Source organism: Ipomoea nil, unplaced genomic scaffold, assembly GCF_001879475.1.
Source record: "Ipomoea nil cultivar Tokyo-kokei standard unplaced genomic scaffold, Asagao_1.1 scaffold1769, whole genome shotgun sequence".
Taxonomy (NCBI): Eukaryota; Viridiplantae; Streptophyta; class Magnoliopsida; order Solanales; family Convolvulaceae; genus Ipomoea; species Ipomoea nil.
In genome coordinates, this window is record NW_017618197.1 from 21,350 (window position 1) to 40,464 (window position 19,115).

Here is a 19,115-nt window from a genome sequence, read left to right on the forward strand (position 1 = left end):
GTAAACTTCTTCATCAAGATCACCATGTAAGAAAGCATTATTTATGTCCAACTGTTGAATATTCCAGTCATTTGCTACTGCCACAGCTAGAAAAGTTCTTATTGTAGTCATCCTTGCAAACTGGTGAGAAGGTTTCAGTGTAGTCTACTCCCAATTGCTGTGTGTAACCCTTTGCCACAAGCCTAGCTTTGTACCTTTCTATAGATCCATCAGCTTTGTGTTTTACTTTAAACACCCATTTGCACCCAATTGGGGTCTTACCAGCAGGAAGATCTGTCAAGGCCCATGTATTATTTGCAACTAAGGCTTCTATCTCACTGGTCATGGCCTTTCTCCATGATTCACTTTGAGCTGCCTCACTATATGACTTTGGCTCATAAGAAGACAATATAGCAGATGCACACATCCTTTGACTGACAGGCAAATGGTCATAGGAAATGACTTTATGCAGAGAATGTGGGGAGGTTCTTATGGGTGCATCATGCTTTTCTAAGGAGTGGCAATAGTAGTCAAGCATCCTGGTGGGTAAACTTCTCACCCTTTCTGATCTTCTAGGCTGTATGTGATATGAAGGTTCATCTTGTAAGTGTGCTTGTCTGGTGGCTTGATTATCCACCTCAATTTCATTAGTGACAGATAGTTCACTCCTTTCAGGCTGGAAAGGAACACTTGAGCTATCTTCTGTAGTAGAGTTTTATGTTGCCCTTGCTCCACTTTCATCATTGAATTCATTCTCATTATTTATGTCATGAAGTACTGGAGTGGAATGCCCATGACTATCATTTCCTTCATGATCATAGTGTATATAACCTGCATCAGTAGATATTAGAGGTATGACAGGGCTGTCAGTCTGAGAATGTGGCCTAGCTCTTGTAGTCTCTTCTTTGAAAGGATAATTATCCTCATAAAACTTTACATCTCTGGAAATGAAGACACAATTGTCACTTAGATCATATAGTATATATCCCTTAATATTTGCAGGGAACCCCAAGAATACACACTTCCTAGCCCTTGGCATCATTTTGTTTCTTCCCAATGAAGTAGTGGCCCCAAAACACAAGCAGCCAAAGGTTCTCAAGTTGTCATATTCTACTTCATGACAAAATAGAAGCTCATATGGTGACTTTCCATCATTCACAAGTGTTGGTAACCTATTGATGAGATAAGCAGCATGTAGGACACAGTGCCCCCAAAACTCCAATGGGACTCCTGACTGAAATTTAAGAGCTCTTGCCAGATTCAGTACATGTTGGTGTTTCCTTTCTGCTATGCCATTTTGCTGGGGAGTGTTCACACAAGACTTCTGATGTACAATTCCTTTCTCTTTAAAGAAAGAGGTCATAAAAAACTCAGTACCATTATCAGATCTCACTTCCTTGATCTTTGAAGAGAATTGTGTATTAACATAATAATAGAAGTTCTGAAATAGACTTTTGACTTCTGATTTATTCTTCATTAGGTGTAGCCAAGTGAATCTGCTAAAATCATCAACAATAGTCAGGAAGTAATGTTCTCCTTTTAAAGAAGCAGTGGCAAAGGGTCCCCAGACATCCAAATGAATCAAATCAAAACAGTTTTGTGCTCTATTATTGCTTACAGGAAAAGCAGATCTCTTATGCTTAGAAAAATGGCATATATCACATACAAAATTGGGCAATTTCTGAGATTGTACAAGTCTTATTCCTTTCAATTCTTGTATCTTATCTATAGGGTAATGTCCCAACCTACTATGCCATGTTTGTAAGGACAAAGCATTACAATTCTTATCTATACTTCTCCTCTTGACAGGTGGATGATCAAGCATGTATAGCCCATCCCTTTCCTTAGCAAAACCACCCATTATCCCATTGGGCCCCTGGATATTGCATTCATTAGCATTCAAAACAAGGGTACAGTCAGTTTGATTTACCAACTTGCTAGCAGATATTATATTGAAAGTGAAGGAAGGTATGTGTAAAACATTCTTCAACAATAGATTAGGAGAAAGCTTCACTTCTCCTATGTATGCAACCTGTATACTTTGTCCATTTGGCAATTTGACAGAAACATCATCAAGTTTATAATAGTTTTCAAGATAGTCCAAAGAGCAAGTAATATGGTCAGTGGCACCAGAATCCAGAATCCAGACATCAGGACAATTTAAGATAGCATTTATGTGAGATTTAGGGGTGAACCTGCCTTCTTTTGACTCTTCTCCCAAATTTGTGAAGTCTGGTCTTACTCCACTCTTATTCATTGTAACTACAGCATTGGCATATGACTGTGCTGCTTGGTTTTGTCCTTGCAGGAGTGTCAACAGCCTTTGGAACTGATCAGGTGTCATTCCTATATCACCAACCTGATTGACATAAGAGCTGGGAGCATGCTGGTTCAGTTGAGTGTCTTGACTCTGTCTATTTTTGGACTTGTAACTAGGTATCCATCCTGGAGGATACCCATGCTTCTTAAAGCATTTCTCTATGGTGTGACCACTCATCCCACAGAAGGTGCATTTTGCCATACTCTTTCCTCCATAGTTGCTGAACTTCTTCTTATTAAAAGAAGTCCCCATAGCTACAACACTTTGCTCTTCTGAGGGCATGTTCTGGACAGCATTGGCCTGCACCACTTTAGTATTTTTATGGTTGATAGAACCATTGAGTTTTCTTTCCAACTTCAAGGCCATATTCAAAACTTTCTCCATGTTAGGAATCGGATCCATGACCAGGACACCAGACTTTGTTGTCTCAAACTCATCATTTAACCCTTCCAAAAACCTGATCACTTGATCATCCTCTCTATCCTTACTTATTCTATTCATCAGCTTACAAGCACATCTAGGAACACACTCACATACAGGCAAGGATTTCACAGCATTCAATTGTTCCCAAAGAGCATTAGATCTAGTAAAATATTCATTGATGGACTTGTTACCTTGTGTGTTTCTGTAGATTTCATTTTGGATCTCAGCTATCTTATGCGGATCTGACTGGGAATACCTTTTCTCCAATGCATTCCAGATATCCTCTGCAATCTCAAAGTATAGCACACTCTCTGCAATGGTGGAATTGAGAGATTTTAGGATCCAGGCACACACAATATCATTACACCTCTTCCAGGCAGCAAACTTGGGATCAGATCTCTCAGGACTTGGAATGGCACCATTCACGAAACCAAGCTTATTCTTCACACCTAGTGCGATCTTCATTGACCTACTCCATGTTGCGTAATTGTGCTCGGACAATGGAGGTGAGACAAGCGAGAGATTTGGATTTTCTGTGATACGGAGATACAATGGATCATCAAAATCATCCACTCGACGTATCGGATTCTGACTTGCATGAACTTGACTGGCCGTAGCAGAGGTTCCTCCGGCATTTCCCGTAGGGTTTCCTCTGGTGACTTCTCGATCCATACTCACAACAGCGGCGTAACTGTGGCGTCGCTCTAATACCATGTAGAAGGTAGTGATTTCCAGGCTATGACCTGGTTTGGAGCTTGGAGAGATCAAAGTGGTGAAAGGAGAGTAACTGCATTATTATTATGATAAAAAACAAATGAAGCAGTCAAAGGAAGTCCTTATATACAAGCTATGAAGAGCTCAGGGGAAAAGGACAAAAAGAAAGCAGTTATGGCAGTTATAACAGATTGAAAGCAAAAGCAAAAATACAAAAGTGCCCTCTCTGGCTATGTATCATATCATTTCTTCATCATAGAGGGTAATGTAGAAAAAAATAATAAAAATTACAAAAATCAAAATAATACGAAGCTTTCATTTCAAATTTCAACAACCGATTAAACCAACTTGTTTTAGTAGATATTTTAAAAATATAAAGAGGTGAATAAATTGATATAAAAATTACAAACTGGTAAATTATAAAAGTTTGTTTAATAGAAGTGTAAATATAAATTTTATTTAAAAAATATATATATATAAAATGGAATTTATATAATAAATTAGATAAGAGTTTAGTCCATAGGGTTGCTTAAATCGAGATGCCAAACTTAACGAAATTATGCTCTAGGGCTGCATGTTTGGTTCGGGAGGCTTAACACAAATGCAAAGGTAATGCGTTTGCCGGGAGTCAAACCCAGGTCAATTGCTTGGAAGGCAATTATCCTAACCGTTGGACTACAAACGCAATTTCATTATATGGTACTTTCTTTGTATAACGCTATGACATCTACATTCTCAACCGGGAATGACATAATGTTATTGAGAATATGAATTATGTAATTTTCGAATCTCTATTTCTAGGTGAGGCCTAAGCGCATATCCTTAAACAATTCTTGGATTCAATGCAACATTTCATCTTGTTTGTCTTCCTTAGGTTTAAACCAAAGACCTTCTTATGAAATTCAATGAGTAAGTTAAAAACAATAAATAATTAACATAATATTTTGTTACAAAAGTATACACTGACGGGGTCCATGTGTATTTATTAAAAAGAAAGTGATATAATAGAGGGTAATGTAGAAAAAACTAATAAAAATTACAAAAATCAGAATAATACGAAACTTTCATTTCAAGTTTGAACAACCGATTGAACAAACTTGCTTTAGTAGATATTTTAAAAATATTAAGAAGTGAATAAATTGATATCAAAATTACAAACTGGTAAAATATAAAAGTTTGTTTAATAGAAGTGTGAATATAAATTTAATTTTAAAAAATATATATATATAAAGGAATTTATATAATAAATTATTAAATTTGAAAAGAGTTTAGCCCATAGGGTTGCTTAAATCGAGAAGCCAAACTTAACGAAATTAAGCTCTAGGGCTGCATGTTTGGTTTGCTTAATTCGAGAAGCTTAACGAATGCAAAGGTAATGCGTTTACCGAGAGTCAAACCCGGGTCTATTGGTCGGAAGGAAATTATCCTAACCGTTGGACTACAAACGCAATTTCATTATATGGTACTTTCTTTGTATAACGCTATGACATCTACATTCTCAACCGGGAATGTTATAATGTTATTGAGAATATAAATTATGTAATTTTCAAATCTGTATTTCTAGGTGAGGCCAAATCGCATATCCTTAAACAATTCTTAGATTCAATGCAATATTCATCTTGTTTGTCTTCCTTAGGTTTGAACCAAAGACCTTCTTATGAAATTCAATGAGTAAGTTAAAAACAATAAATAATTAACAGAATATTTTGTTACAAAAGTATACACTGACGGGGTTCATGTGTATTTATTAAAAAGTAAGTGATATAATAGAGGGTAATGTAGAAAAAAAAAATTACAAAAATCAAAATAATACGAAAGTTTCATTTCAAGTGTCAACAACCGATTGAACAAACTTGTTTTAGTAGATATTTTAAAAATATTAAGAGGTGAATAAATAGATATCAAAATTACAAACTGGTAAAATATAAAAGTTTGTTTAATATAAGTGTGAATATAAATTTTATTTAAAATATATATATATAATGGAATTTATATAACAAATTATTAAATTTGAAAAGAGTTTATTCCACAGGGTTGCTTAAATCGAGAAGCCAAACTTAATGAAATTAAGCTCTAGGGCTACATGTTTGGTTTGCTTTTAGAATGCAAAGGTAATGCGTTTGCCAGGAGTCGAACCTGGGTCTATTGCTTGGAAGGCAATTATCCTAACCGTTGGACTACAAACACAATTTCATTATATGGTACTTTGTTTGTATAACGCTATGACATCTACATTCTCAACCGGGAATGTTATAATGTTATTGAGAATATTAATTATGTAATTTTCGAATCTGTATTACTAGGTTAGGCCAAAGCGCATATCCTTAAACAATTCTTGGATTCAATGCAATATTTCATCTTGTTTGTCTTCCTTAGGTTTGAACCAAAGACCTTCTTATGAAATTCAATGAGTTAGTTAAAAACAATAAATAATTAACAGAATATTTTGTTACAAAAGTATACACTGACGGGGTCCATGTGTATTTATTAAAAAGTAAGTGATATAATAGAGGGTAATGTAGAAAAAAATAATAATAATTACAAAAATCAAAATAATACGAAACTTTCATTTCAAGTTTCAACAACCGATTGAACAAACTTGTTTTAGTAGATATTTTAAAAATATTAAGAAGTGAATAAATTGATATCAAAATTACAAACTGGTAAAATATAAAAGTTTATTTAATAGAAGTGTGAATATAAATTTTATTTAAAAAATATATATATATAACGGAATTTATATAATAAATTATTAAATTTAAAAAGAGTTTAGTCCATAGGGTTGCTTAAATCGAGAAGCCAAACTTGCATGTTCGGTTTGCTTAAAGCGAGAGGCTTAACGAGTGCAAAGGTAATGCGTTTGCCGGGAGTCAAACCCGGGTCTATTGCTTTGAAGGCAATTATCCTAACCGTTGGACTACAAACGCAATTTCATTATATGGTACTTTCTTTGTATAGCGCTATGACATCTACATTCTCAACCGGGAATGTCATAATGTTATTTAGAATATGAATTATGTAATTTTCGAATCTCTATTTCTAGGTGAGGCCTAAGCGCATATCCTTAAACAATTCTTGGATTCAATGCAATATTTCTTCATGTGTGTCTTCCTTAGGTTCGAACCAAAGGCCTTCTTATGAAATTCAATGAGTAAGTTAAAAACAATAAATAATTAACAGAATATTTTGTTACAAAAGTATACACTGACGGGGTCCATGTGTATTTATTAAAAAGTAAGTGATATAATACTGGGTAATGTAGAAAAAAATACTAAAAATTACAAAAATCAAAATAATACGAAACTTTCATTTAGAGTTTCAACAACCGATTGAACAAACTTCTTTTAGTAGATATTATAAAAATATTAAGAGGTGAATAAATTGATATCAAAATTACAAACTGGTAAAATATAAAAGTTTGTTTAATAGAAGTGTGAATATAAATTTTATTTTAAAAAAATATTTATAAAATGGAATTTATATAATAAAGTATTAAATTTGAAAAGAGTTTAGTCCATAGGGTTGCTTAAATCGAGAAGCCAAACTTAACGAAATTAAGCTCTAGGGCTGCATGTTTGGTTTGCTTAATTCGAGAAGCTTAACGAATGCAAAGGTAATGCGTTTACCGGGAGTCAAACCCGGGTCTATTGGTCGGAAGGAAATTATCCTAACCGTTGGACTAGAAACGCAATTTCATTATATGGTACTTTCTTTGTATAACGCTATGACATCTACATTCTCAACCGGGAATGTTATAATGTTATTGAGAATATAAATTATGTAATTTTCAAATCTGTATTTCTAGGTGAGGCCAAATCGCATATCCTTAAACAATTCTTAGATTCAATGCAATATTCATCTTGTTTGTCTTCCTTAGGTTTGAACCAAAGACCTTCTTATGAAATTCAATGAGTAAGTTTAAAACAATAAATAATTAACAGAATATTTTGTTACAAAAGTATACACTGACGGGGTTCATGTGTATTTATTAAAAAGTAAGTGATATAATAGAGGGTAATGTAGAAAAAAAAAAATTACAAAAATCAAAATAATACGAAAGTTTCATTTCAAGTGTCAACAACCGATTGAACAAACTTGTTTTAGTAGATATTTTAAAAATATTAAGAGGTGAATAAATAGATATCAAAATTACAAACTGGTAAAATATAAAAGTTTGTTTAATATAAGTGTGAATATAAATTTTATTTAAAAAATATATATATAATGGAATTTATATAACAAATTATTAAATTTGAAAAGAGTTTATTCCATAGGGTTGCTTAAATCGAGAAGCCAAACTTAATGAAATTAAGCTCTAGGGCTACATGTTTGGTTTGCTTTTAGAATGCAAAGGTAATGCGTTTGCCAGGAGTCGAACCCGGGTCTATTGCTTGGAAGGCAATTATCCTAACCGTTGGACTACAAACGCAATTTCATTATATGGTACTTTGTTTGTATAACGCTATGACATCTACATTCTCAACCGGGAATGTTATAATGTTATTGAGAATATTAATTATGTAATTTTCGAATCTGTATTACTAGGTTAGGCCAAAGCGCATATCCTTAAACAATTCTTGGATTCAATGCAATATTTCATCTTGTTTGTCTTCCTTAGGTTTGAACCAAAGACCTTCTTATGAAATTCAATGAGTTAGTTAAAAACAATAAATAATTAACAGAATATTTTGTTACAAAAGTATACACTGACGGGGTCCATGTGTATTTATTAAAAAGTAAGTGATATAATAGAGGGTAATGTAGAAAAAAATAATAATAATTGAAAAAATCAAAATAATACGAAACTTTCATTTCAAGTTTCAACAACCGATTGAACAAACTTGTTTTAGTAGATATTTTAAAAATATTAAGAAGTGAATAAATTGATATCAAAATTACAAACTGGTAAAATATAAAAGTTTATTTAATAGAAGTGTGAATATAAATTTTATTTAAAAAATATATATATATAACGAAATTTATATAATAAATTATTAAATTTAAAAAGAGTTTAGTCCATAGGGTTGCTTAAATCGAGAAGCCAAACTTGCATGTTCGGTTTGCTTAAAGCGAGAGGCTTAACGAGTGCAAAGGTAATGCGTTTGCCGGGAGTCAAACCCGGGTCTATTGCTTTGAAGGCAATTATCCTAACCGTTGGACTACAAACGCAATTTCATTATATGGTACTTTCTTTGTATAACGCTATGACATCTACATTCTCAACCGGGAATGTCATAATGTTATTTAGAATATGAATTATGTAATTTTCGAATCTCTATTTCTAGGTGAGGCCTAAGCGCATATCCTTAAACAATTCTTGGATTCAATGCAATATTTCTTCATGTGTGTCTTCCTTAGGTTCGAACCAAAGGCCTTCTTATGAAATTCAATGAGTAAGTTAAAAACAATAAATAATTAACAGAATATTTTGTTACAAAAGTATACACTGACGGGGTCCATGTGTATTTATTAAAAAGTAAGTGATATAATACAGGGTAATGTAGAAAAAAATACTAAAAATTACAAAAATCAAAATAATACGAAACTTTCATTTCAAGTTTCAACAACCGATTGAACAAACTTCTTTTAGTAGATATTATAAAAATATTAAGAGGTGAATAAATTGATATCAAAATTACAAACTGGTAAAATATAAAAGTTTGTTTAATAGAAGTGTGAATATAAATTTTATTTAAAAAAAATATTTATAAAATGGAATTTATATAATAAAGTATTAAATTTGAAAAGAGTTTAGTCCATAGAGTTGCTTAAATCAAAAAGCCAAACTTAACGAATTTAAGCTCTACGGCTGCATGTTTGGTTTGCTTATAGAATGCAAAGGTAATGCATTTGCCGAGAGTCGAACCCGAGTCGTTTGCTTAGAAGGCAATTATCCTAACCGTTGGACTACAAACACAATTTCATTATATGGTACTTTGTTTGTATAACGCTATGACATCTACATTCTCAACCGGGAATGTTATAATGTTATTGAGAATATAATTATGTAATTTTCGAATCTGTATTACTAGGTGAGGCCAAAGCGCATATCCTTAAACAATTCTTGGATTCAATGCAATATTTCATCTTGTTTGTCTTCCTTAGGTTTGAACCAAAGACCTTCTTATGAAATTCAATGAGTAAGTTAAAAACAATAAATAATTAACAGAATATTTTGTTACAAATGTATACACTGACGGGGTCCATGTGTATTTATTAAAAAGTAAGTGATATAATAGAGGGTAATGTAGAAAAAAATAATAATAATTACAAAAATCAAAATAATACGAAACTTTCATTTCAAGTTTCAACAACCGATTGAAAAAACTTGTTTTAGTAGATATTTTAAAAATATTAAGAGGTGAATAAATTGATATCAAAATTACAAACTGGTAAAATATAAAAGTTTGTTTAATAGAAGTGTGAATATAAATTTTATTTAAAAAAATATTTATAAAATGGAATTTACATAATAAATTATTAAATTTGAAAAGAGTTTAGTCCATAGGGTTGCTTAAATCGAAAAGCAAAACTTAACGAATTTAAGCTCTACGGCTGCATGTTTGGTTTGCTTATAGAATGCAAAGGTAATGCATTTGCCGGGAGTCGAACCCGAGTCGTTTGCTTAGAAGGCAATTATCCTAACCGTTGGACTACAAACGCAATTTCATTATATGGTACTTTGTTTGTATAACGCTATGACATCTACATTCTCAACCGGGAATGTTATAATGTTATTGAGAATATAATTATGTAATTTTCGAATCTGTATTACTAGGTGAGGCCAAAGCGCATATCCTTAAACAATTCTTCGATTCAATGCAATATTTCATCTTGTTTGTCTTCCTTAGGTTTGAACCAAAGACCTTCTTATGAAATTCAATGAGTAAGTTAAAAACAATAAATAATTAACAGAATATTTTGTTACAAAAGTATACACTGACGGGGTTCATGTGTATTTATTAAAAAGTAAGTGATATAATAGAGGGTAATGTAGAAAAAAATAAAAAAAATTACAAAAATCAAAATAATACGAAAGTTTCATTTCAAGTGTCAACAACCGATTGAACAAACTTGTTTTAGTAGATATTTTAAAAATATTAAGAGGTGAATAAATAGATATCAAAATTACAAACTGGTAAAATATAAAAGTTTGTTTAATATAAGTGTGAATATAAATTTTATTTAAAAAAATATATATATATAATGGAATTTATATAACAAATTATTAAATTTGAAAAGAGTTTATTCCATAGGGTTGCTTAAATCGAGAAGCCAAACTTAATGAAATTAAGCTCTAGGGCTACGTGTTTGGTTTGCTTTTAGAATGCAAAGGTAATGCGTTTGCCAGGAGTCGAACCCGGGTCTATTGCTTGGAAGGAAATTATCCTAACCGTTGGTCTACAAACGCAATTTCATTATATGGTACTTTGTTTGTATAACGCTATGACATCTACATTCTCAACCGGGAATGTTATAATGTTATTGAGAATATTAATTATGTAATTTTCGAATCTGTATTACTAGGTTAGGCCAAAGCGCATATCCTTAAACAATTCTTGGATTCAATGCAATATTTCATCTTGTTTGTCTTCCTTAGGTTTGAACCAAAGACCTTCTTATGAAATTCAATGAGTTAGTTAAAAACAATAAATAATTAACAGAATATTTTGTTACAAAAGTATACACTGACGGGGTCCATGTGTATTTATTAAAAAGAAAGTGATATAATAGAGGGTAATGTAGAAAAAAATAATAATAATTACAAAAATCAAAATAATACGAAACTTTCATTTCAAGTTTCAACAACCGATTGAACAAACTTGTTTTAGTAGATATTTTAAAAATATTAAGAAGTGAATAAATTGATATCAAAATTACAAACTGGTAAAATATAAAAGTTTATTTAATAGAAGTTTGAATATAAATTTTATTTAAAAAATATATATATATATAACGGAATTTATATAATAAATTATTAAATTTAAAAAGAGTTTAGTCCATAGGGTTGCTTAAATCGAGAAGCCAAACTTGCATGTTCGGTTTGCTTAAAGCGAGAGGCTTAACGAGTGCAAAGGTAATGCGTTTGTCGGGAGTCAAACCCGGGTCTATTGCTTTGAAGGCAATTATCCTAACCGTTGGACTACAAACGCAATTTCATTATATGGTACTTTCTTTGTATAACGCTATGACATCTACATTCTCAACCGGGAATGTCATAATGTTATTTAGAATATGAATTATGTAATTTTCGAATCTCTATTTCTAGGTGAGGCCTAAGTGCATATCCTTAAACAATTCTTGGATTCAATGCAATATTTCTTCATGTGTGTCTTCCTTAGGTTCGAACTAAAGGCCTTCTTATGAAATTCAATGAGTAAGTTAAAAACAATAAATAATTAACAGAATATTTTGTTACAAAAGTATAGACTGACTGGGTCCATGTGTATTTATTAAAAAGTAAGTGATATAATACAGGGTAATGTAGAAAAAAATACTAAAAATTACAAAAATCAAAATAATACGAAACTTTCATTTCAAGTTTCAACAACCGATTGAACAAACTTCTCTTAGTAGATATTATAAAAATATTAAGAGGTGAATAAATTGATATCAAAATTACAAACTGGTAAAATATAAAAGTTTGTTTAATAGAAGTGTGAATATAAATTTTATTTAAAAAAATATTTATAAAATGGAATTTATATAATAAATTATTAAATTTGAAAAGAGTTTAGTCCATAGGGTTGCTTAAATCGAAAAGCAAAACTTAACGAAATTAAGCTCTACGGTTGCATGTTTGGTTTGCTTAAAGAATGCAAAGGTAATGCGTTTGCCAGGAGTCGAACCCAGGTCTATTGGTTGGAAGGGAATTATTCTAACCATTGGACTACAAACGCAATTTCATTATATCGTACTTTCTTTGTATAAAGGTATGACATCTACATTCTCAACCGGGAATGTCATAATGTTATTGAGAATATGAATTATGTCATTTTCGAATCTCTATTTCCAGGTGAGGCCTAAGCGCATATCCTTAAACAATTTTTGGATTCAATGCAATATTTCTTCATGTGTGTCTTCCTTAGGTTCGAACCAAAGACCTTCTTATGAAAATCAATGAGAAAATTAAAATAATACGAAGCTTTCATTTCAAATTTCAATAACTCATTGAACGAACTTGTTTTAGTAGATATTTTAAAAATATTAAGAGGTGAATAAATTGATATCAAAATTACAAACTGCTAAAATTTAAAAGTTTGTTTAATAGAAGTGTGAATATAAATTTTATTTGAAATAATATTTATAAAATGGGATATATATAATAAATTATTAAATTTGTAAAGTGTTTAGTCCATAGGGTTGCTGAAATCGAAAAGCCGAACTTAACAAAACTAAGCTCTAGGGCTGCATGTTTGGTTTGCTTAATTCAGGAGGCTTAACGAAAGTAAAGGTAATGCGTTTGCCGAAGTCGAACCCAGGTCTATTTGCTTGGAAGGCAATTATCCTAACCGTTCGACTACAAACGCAATTTCATTATATGGTACTTTCTTTGTATAACGCTATGACGTCTACATTCTCAACCGGGAATGTCATAATGTTAATGAGAATATGAATTATTAATTTTCGAATCTCTATTTCTAGGTGAGGCCAAAGCGCATATGCTTAAACAATTCTTGCATTCAATGCAATATTTCTTCTTGTTTGTCTTCCTTAGGTTTGAGCAAAAGACCTTCTTATGAAATTCAATGAGCTGAGTAAGTTAAAAACAATAAATAATTAACTGAATATTTTGTTAAAAAGTATACACTGACAGGGTCCATGTGTATTTATTAAAAAGTTAGTGATATAATAGAGGGTAACGTAGAAAAAAATAATAAAAATTACAAATTCAAAATAATAAGAAGCTTTCATTTCAAGTTTCAACAACCGATTAAACCAACTTGTTTTAGTAGATATTTTAAAAATATTAAGAGTTGAATAAATTGATATCGAAATTACAAACTGTTAAAATATAAAAGTTTGTTTAATAGAAGTGTGAATATAAATTTTATTTAAAAAAATATATATATATATAATGGAATTTATATAATAAATTATTAAATTTGAAAAGAGTTTAGTCCATAGGGTTGCTTAAAAAGAGAAGCCAAACTTAACGAAATTAAGCGCTTATTTGTTTTGCTTAATTCGGGAGGCCTAACGAATGCAAAGGTAATGTGTTTGCCGGGAGTCGAACCCGGGTCTATTGCTCGGAAGGTAATTATCCTAACCGTTGGACTACAAAAGCAATTTCATTATATGGTACTTTCTTTGTATATCTCTATGACATCTACATTCTCAACCTGGAATGTCATAATGTTAATGAGAATATGAATTTTTTAATTTTAGAATCCCTATTTCTAGGTGAGGCCTAAGCGCATATCCTTAAACAATTCTTGGATGCAATGCAATATTTCTTCTTGTGTGTCTTCCTTAGGTTCTGTGAGTAATAATGTTATTTGTTATTATTATTTGTAGACAGGAATTAGTCTCCAACTGTTATCCTGGTGTATAGGAGTAGTTAGAGTTCTAATCTCTGTTGTAGCTCTGTCTCATTCAATCAATCTGAAATCCATAATCTCATCTGGTATCAGACTGGGTTTCTCTCTCTCTCCCCAAACATGTCGACGAATTCAAGCGAGCGCACGGTTACCGCCGCTATCACCACTGGTTCGCCGGCAACCCCCACTTCCCTATCATCGGCGAACCACTTTGTGTCGCCGAAATTAACAAGAAATTTTCTCTTTTGGAGAACACAAATGATCCCCTTCCTCCGTGGCCAAGGCTTACTTGGTTATGTAGATGGCGAGCTACCATGTCCGCGGGCCGTTCTTCCTTCGACTACTGCCGGCGACGAAGCCTCCGGAGCCACGGTGACAGATAGCCACCACCCCAAACCCAGCATATGCGTTTTGGGTCCGACGAGGTAATGTATTTGGCGGTGGGGCGCAATATGTCGCGCGAGGTGTGGCTATCTGTCACCGCGGCGTTGGGATCATCCACATGGGCGCGTTGCCTGAATCTCATCGCTCAGTTCCAGAGCTTACTCCAGGGCGACAGTACGCCGGCCGAATACCTCGGAAGAGCTCAGTTGATCGTCGAGGACCTAGCTTTGGCCGGACATCCAATGTCCTTAGACAAACAGAATCTCTACGTTTTCAGAGATCTCCACCCTGAATTCTACGCCATGGCTGCCTCATTAGCTGTCAATGGAACCCCGGTAACCATCCCTCAATTATCGGACTTTCTGCATGCTCAATAGTTCATCTTCGCGAAAGATTTTCCGGGGACTGATGGTGTCGCTGGTGGCTCCCCGACGGCGATGATGGCCTCACGAGGTCGCAGGCAGAATTCCAGTGGCGGCTCTAGTGGTCGACAGCACTCAAACACTGGCTAGGGCCGTGGCCGGAACAATGGACGAGGTCGCGGCGGACAGGGTGGTGGACGCGGCGGCCGGTCTCCATGTTGTCAGATATGCCGGAATTATGGGCATATCGCAACCAGTTGCTACCATCGGTATTGTAACACCCCAGATTTTCAATACTTTAAAACTTAAAAAATAAAGGTGAAATCTGATTAAATCCCAAAACATAATGCAAGAGTACGGGGTGCTATGCCACACCTGAGCTAGAGAAATTAGGTGCACAGGCTAACTAACTAATTTCCTCAATAATGTAAATGCATAAACATGGCACGCATGCCGAAAGGGAAACTATCTACTTCTACGTTCCAAGTTCTAGCGCGCTCCAGTGACTTATTCTTCTGTGCCTGAAAGCCAAATATATCTGTTCAGCGAGAGATGCTGGTACCCACTCCAACGCGTTGAAATACAATATATATATATATATATATATATATATATATATATATATATATATATATACGAAAAGTCATTTCGAAGCATGAAGATATATCCTACGAGACTCTATCTTTGAAATCAGGGAACCGACTCGACAAATAGGGGTACATACAGTCTACAGTCATAACCAAGCATATACAAATCTCACATAGGAAACAGTCATAGATAAGCACAACCAATAATCACAATTAAGCATTACTAGCACGAGTCCTATCACTGTCACAACATCAACCCTTCTTATCTCATCATATAGCACACTTTGTTGGCGCCACAGGACCAATCGCATGCCCATACATGAGGGTCAGCGCATATAGCTCTGACACGGCCCTGCAGCACCCTGCCCCGCCTCACACTACGGAGGGGTCGATCGCAACTGACCGATGAGCCGCAGCTCTATATAATATTTATATACCTGACCGGTCTTTACCAGCCTGGTTAACAGTTGGGATGGTTCTCAACCCATTCAATTGCCCGTATAATGGACATTTGTCCTATATAATATTTATATACCTGACCGGTCTCTACCAGCCTGGTTAACAGTTGGGATGGTTCTCAACCCATTCAACTGCCCGTATAGTGGACCTTAGTCCTATATAATATTTATATACCTGACCGGTCTCTACCAACCTGGTTAACAGCCGATATGGTTCTCAGCCCACCCGACTGCCCGTATAGCCCGATTGATCTCAACCAAATCGGGTTAACATGCACACATAACACATAGCAAGCACATGCAACCCACATTAACACATTGGGAAGGGGGAGAAAACGTATAACAAAACCTATGCGTGATCCTTCACATTCTAAGAATAGTCCTAAGGGGTTCATACTTCTTTCACCTAGGTCAACGGGATACCAATTCAACTAGCATGCAATATATAAGACTCATACGACCTACGAACGGTACCCGAAAATCAAACTAGACATAGGCACGATAAACGGAGTCCGCTGGGACACCACGGGGATCGGGGGAACATCAAACGGGGAAGCCGAGATCCCGATGTGGGGTACAAACCAGCGGGTAGCCGGTGGGTGGGGGTCACCCGCCGGCTGCCCGCCGGCGTTCTATTGTTCCGGGCAGCGGGTGCCCGGCGGGCTGCTGCCCGCTACCGGCGTTGCCCAACTTGGCCGCGGGTAGGTGGCGGGTCCCCTACCCCCACCTACCCCCCACTGACTCTTTTTCATGAAAAATGCCCCAGGAACCTTTGTGGAACCCGAAACCATGCTTAGACACTTTCAAACGCAATTGATAACACACGTAGAAAATTAACGGATCAAAATCAGGAAACAAACGGCACATAACCTATCATGCTTTTCTAAACATAATAAACACCCAATCATTCGAATTACCACCCAATATACCAAGAATAATTCCATACGATACAACCTAGGGTTCTAATCATTTTTAAATCAACAAGGACACAATTCATCATCTAATATCAAGATTCGGTAAGAATATCACATAAACATCAAGAACATCCTACAATCATCAAGAACATCATATAATCATCAAGAATGTCATATAATCATCAAGAACACCATAATTATCAAGAATCTTTCATCATAAAGATCACCCATGGAATCATCCCACCAATCATCAATAATAATATCACAAATCATCAATACACAATAATATGGGGAAATCCTAAGAGGGGAATCATAGCTATGAAAATAGGTTTTGTTGAGACATGGGTTACCTCTTAGCCTTAATTAATTCCTTGGCTATGAAGGGTCTTTCTTTAAGCTTTCTTGCTTTCTTGATTTCTTCTAAGGGAATTCTTGGAGATCTTTGGGTGGTGAGACGTTATTGTGGTGGGGGGGTTCTAGGTGCCTCTTAAGTCCCCTATTTATATATTTAGGAGTCCTAATTAGGAACTAATATTGTAGGCTTGCTAATTCTATTCCTTTTGGGACTAAGGATTGGGTTTAGGGATAAGGGCCCATGGACTATGGTGGGTCTCTCCTAATTAATTATTGTGATTTAATTCTTTCTTTTGGGTAATTGGTTAAATGATTAATTGGTTTTAAGGATCGTAACACGGGGTGTTACACTCTCCCCCCCCTTACGAGGGGCTTCGCCCCCGAAGCCCGGTGTGTTAATCCATTCCTTCACCCCTAGGCATCCCGCATCTTGGCCTCCCGGTTGGGAATGTGGCCCTACGTTTTGCCTTAGCTGGGGTAAACTGGATTTCTAGTGGTGATGTGATAGAAGGGTTTTGGGTCTACCTCGGTCTCCTGCTCCTGAGCTGGACGCCCCGCGAGTGCCCAAGGTGGCCTCGATTGCTGCCACCCTCTGATCTAGTTCGCGTGTTGTACGGATCAGGGATGAGATCCCTTCCTCCATGATTTGGTTTTTCCGGTTGAGCTGTGCGAGTATGCGTTCATTGATTGAGCCCTCGTTTTGCTCCCTTGGGTTCCCTCCTGATCGTGGTTGCACCGACGGGTTGGGTTTGTCATCCTCCTCCTGATCCTCATTTCCCTCCAGGATTCCGCAATCTTGCATTGCCCGTTTGAGCTTCTTGTTGGAGATGTCTAATTGGTCGACCCATTCTCTTTGTTCATCCTCGGGTTTTTGGCAAATTTCTTCGAGGTTGAGGTAATGTCCTCCCTCGGTGTAGTAGATATCATTGCGGCGTAGGTTCTGGGCGTTAAAGACCATGCCATTTGCCGTCTTGACCTCGGTGTGGCTTAGGTCCACCCCCTTTTTCTCCATGATCCAACTTAGGATCATCCCGTAGGGTAGGCTAAGTCGGTTGCTTGATTTGCAAAACTCTATGTGTTTTAGCATGAGGGCCGGCAGGTTGAACTTGATTTTGTGTTTCAAGAAGTAGGCAAAGGTGCACTCTAAACTTCCTACGTCATTGCTCTTATTATTGATGGGCAAGAGGCTATCGATTACAATCATAACCAATATCTTTTGCTCCGCTGATAGCCACTTCCGGTTGGGTCGCGTGGCCGAGGTGAACCCGTCCTCTTTCCCCAGTAGGTACCCGAGATAGTCCTTGTACCCCGTGTTTTGGGTATCGATCCACCCCTTTCGGTTGTAGTTTGACACACCCGTGGTGGTCAATTTCAAGAGTTTGGCCAAGCGGCCTTCGAAAAGCACGATTTCCTTGCCGCGGACCTTGGTGGTGATTTCTAGTTTGTCACCCCGTTTGATGGCTACAAGATGTTGACAGAATTTTTTCACCAATTCGGGGTACGTATCTCCTTTGATTGTGAGATATGTATCCAAAAGCCCTTGGTGTTTAAGCATATCAACCAATTCCGGAGAGAATTGGTCGGGTTCAAGGGTTTTACCTCCGATCACGGTGTAATCGGCGTTGCTCCATTCTGGGGTGCGGGTCCCGAGGGGTTTCTTCGGCATTTTGACGGGCGACGTTTTTCCGGCAGCCTTTTTCTGGCGGGTCTCCGGCGTGATTTTTCCGGCGAGGGCGGCGACGGTGGGGCGGAGTCCAGGCGACGGCTTGGTGAGGTGGGTGATGGTCTCCGATGGCGTGGGGCGTCGGTAGCAGCGGGTGGAGCTTGGGCAGGTGGCGGGCGGCGTGTTGCGGGCGATATCCGGGCGAGGTGGTTGGGCGGTGGTGCGGCGGCGCAGGGCTGTCGGGAGGTGGTCGGACGGCGACGGCGTTCGGCTGGCGGTGGTGCGGGTGTCCGATGGGATTTCTATGGTGGGGGGTGGTGAGCTGCGTGAGAGAGGGAAGGGAAGGGAGTGGGGAAGAAGAAGGAGCGGAAGAAGAAGAAGAAGGGTTTTTGATTTGGGGATTTTGTGGGTTTTAG

General features: G+C 36.0%; 7 non-coding genes across 7 annotated transcripts; all 7 read right to left on the reverse strand.

Moving 5' to 3' along the window:
- Positions 1-4,049: 4,049 nt before the first annotated feature.
- TRNAG-UCC lies at positions 4,050-4,121 on the reverse strand. The gene has a single exon. It is a non-coding gene; the product is annotated as a tRNA-Gly (tRNA).
- A 1,430-nt stretch (positions 4,122-5,551) lies between these two features.
- Positions 5,552-5,623, reverse strand: TRNAG-UCC. Its single transcript has one exon. It is a non-coding gene; the product is annotated as a tRNA-Gly (tRNA).
- Positions 5,624-6,291: 668 nt separating this feature from the next.
- On the reverse strand, positions 6,292-6,363 carry TRNASTOP-UCA. The gene has a single exon. It is a non-coding gene; the product is annotated as a tRNA-Sec (tRNA).
- Positions 6,364-7,793: 1,430 nt separating this feature from the next.
- On the reverse strand, positions 7,794-7,865 carry TRNAG-UCC. The gene has a single exon. It is a non-coding gene; the product is annotated as a tRNA-Gly (tRNA).
- A 668-nt stretch (positions 7,866-8,533) lies between these two features.
- On the reverse strand, positions 8,534-8,605 carry TRNASTOP-UCA. The gene has a single exon. It is a non-coding gene; the product is annotated as a tRNA-Sec (tRNA).
- Positions 8,606-10,027: 1,422 nt separating this feature from the next.
- Positions 10,028-10,099, reverse strand: TRNAR-UCU. The gene has a single exon. It is a non-coding gene; the product is annotated as a tRNA-Arg (tRNA).
- Positions 10,100-11,517: 1,418 nt separating this feature from the next.
- On the reverse strand, positions 11,518-11,589 carry TRNASTOP-UCA. Its single transcript has one exon. It is a non-coding gene; the product is annotated as a tRNA-Sec (tRNA).
- Positions 11,590-19,115: the final 7,526 nt, after the last annotated feature.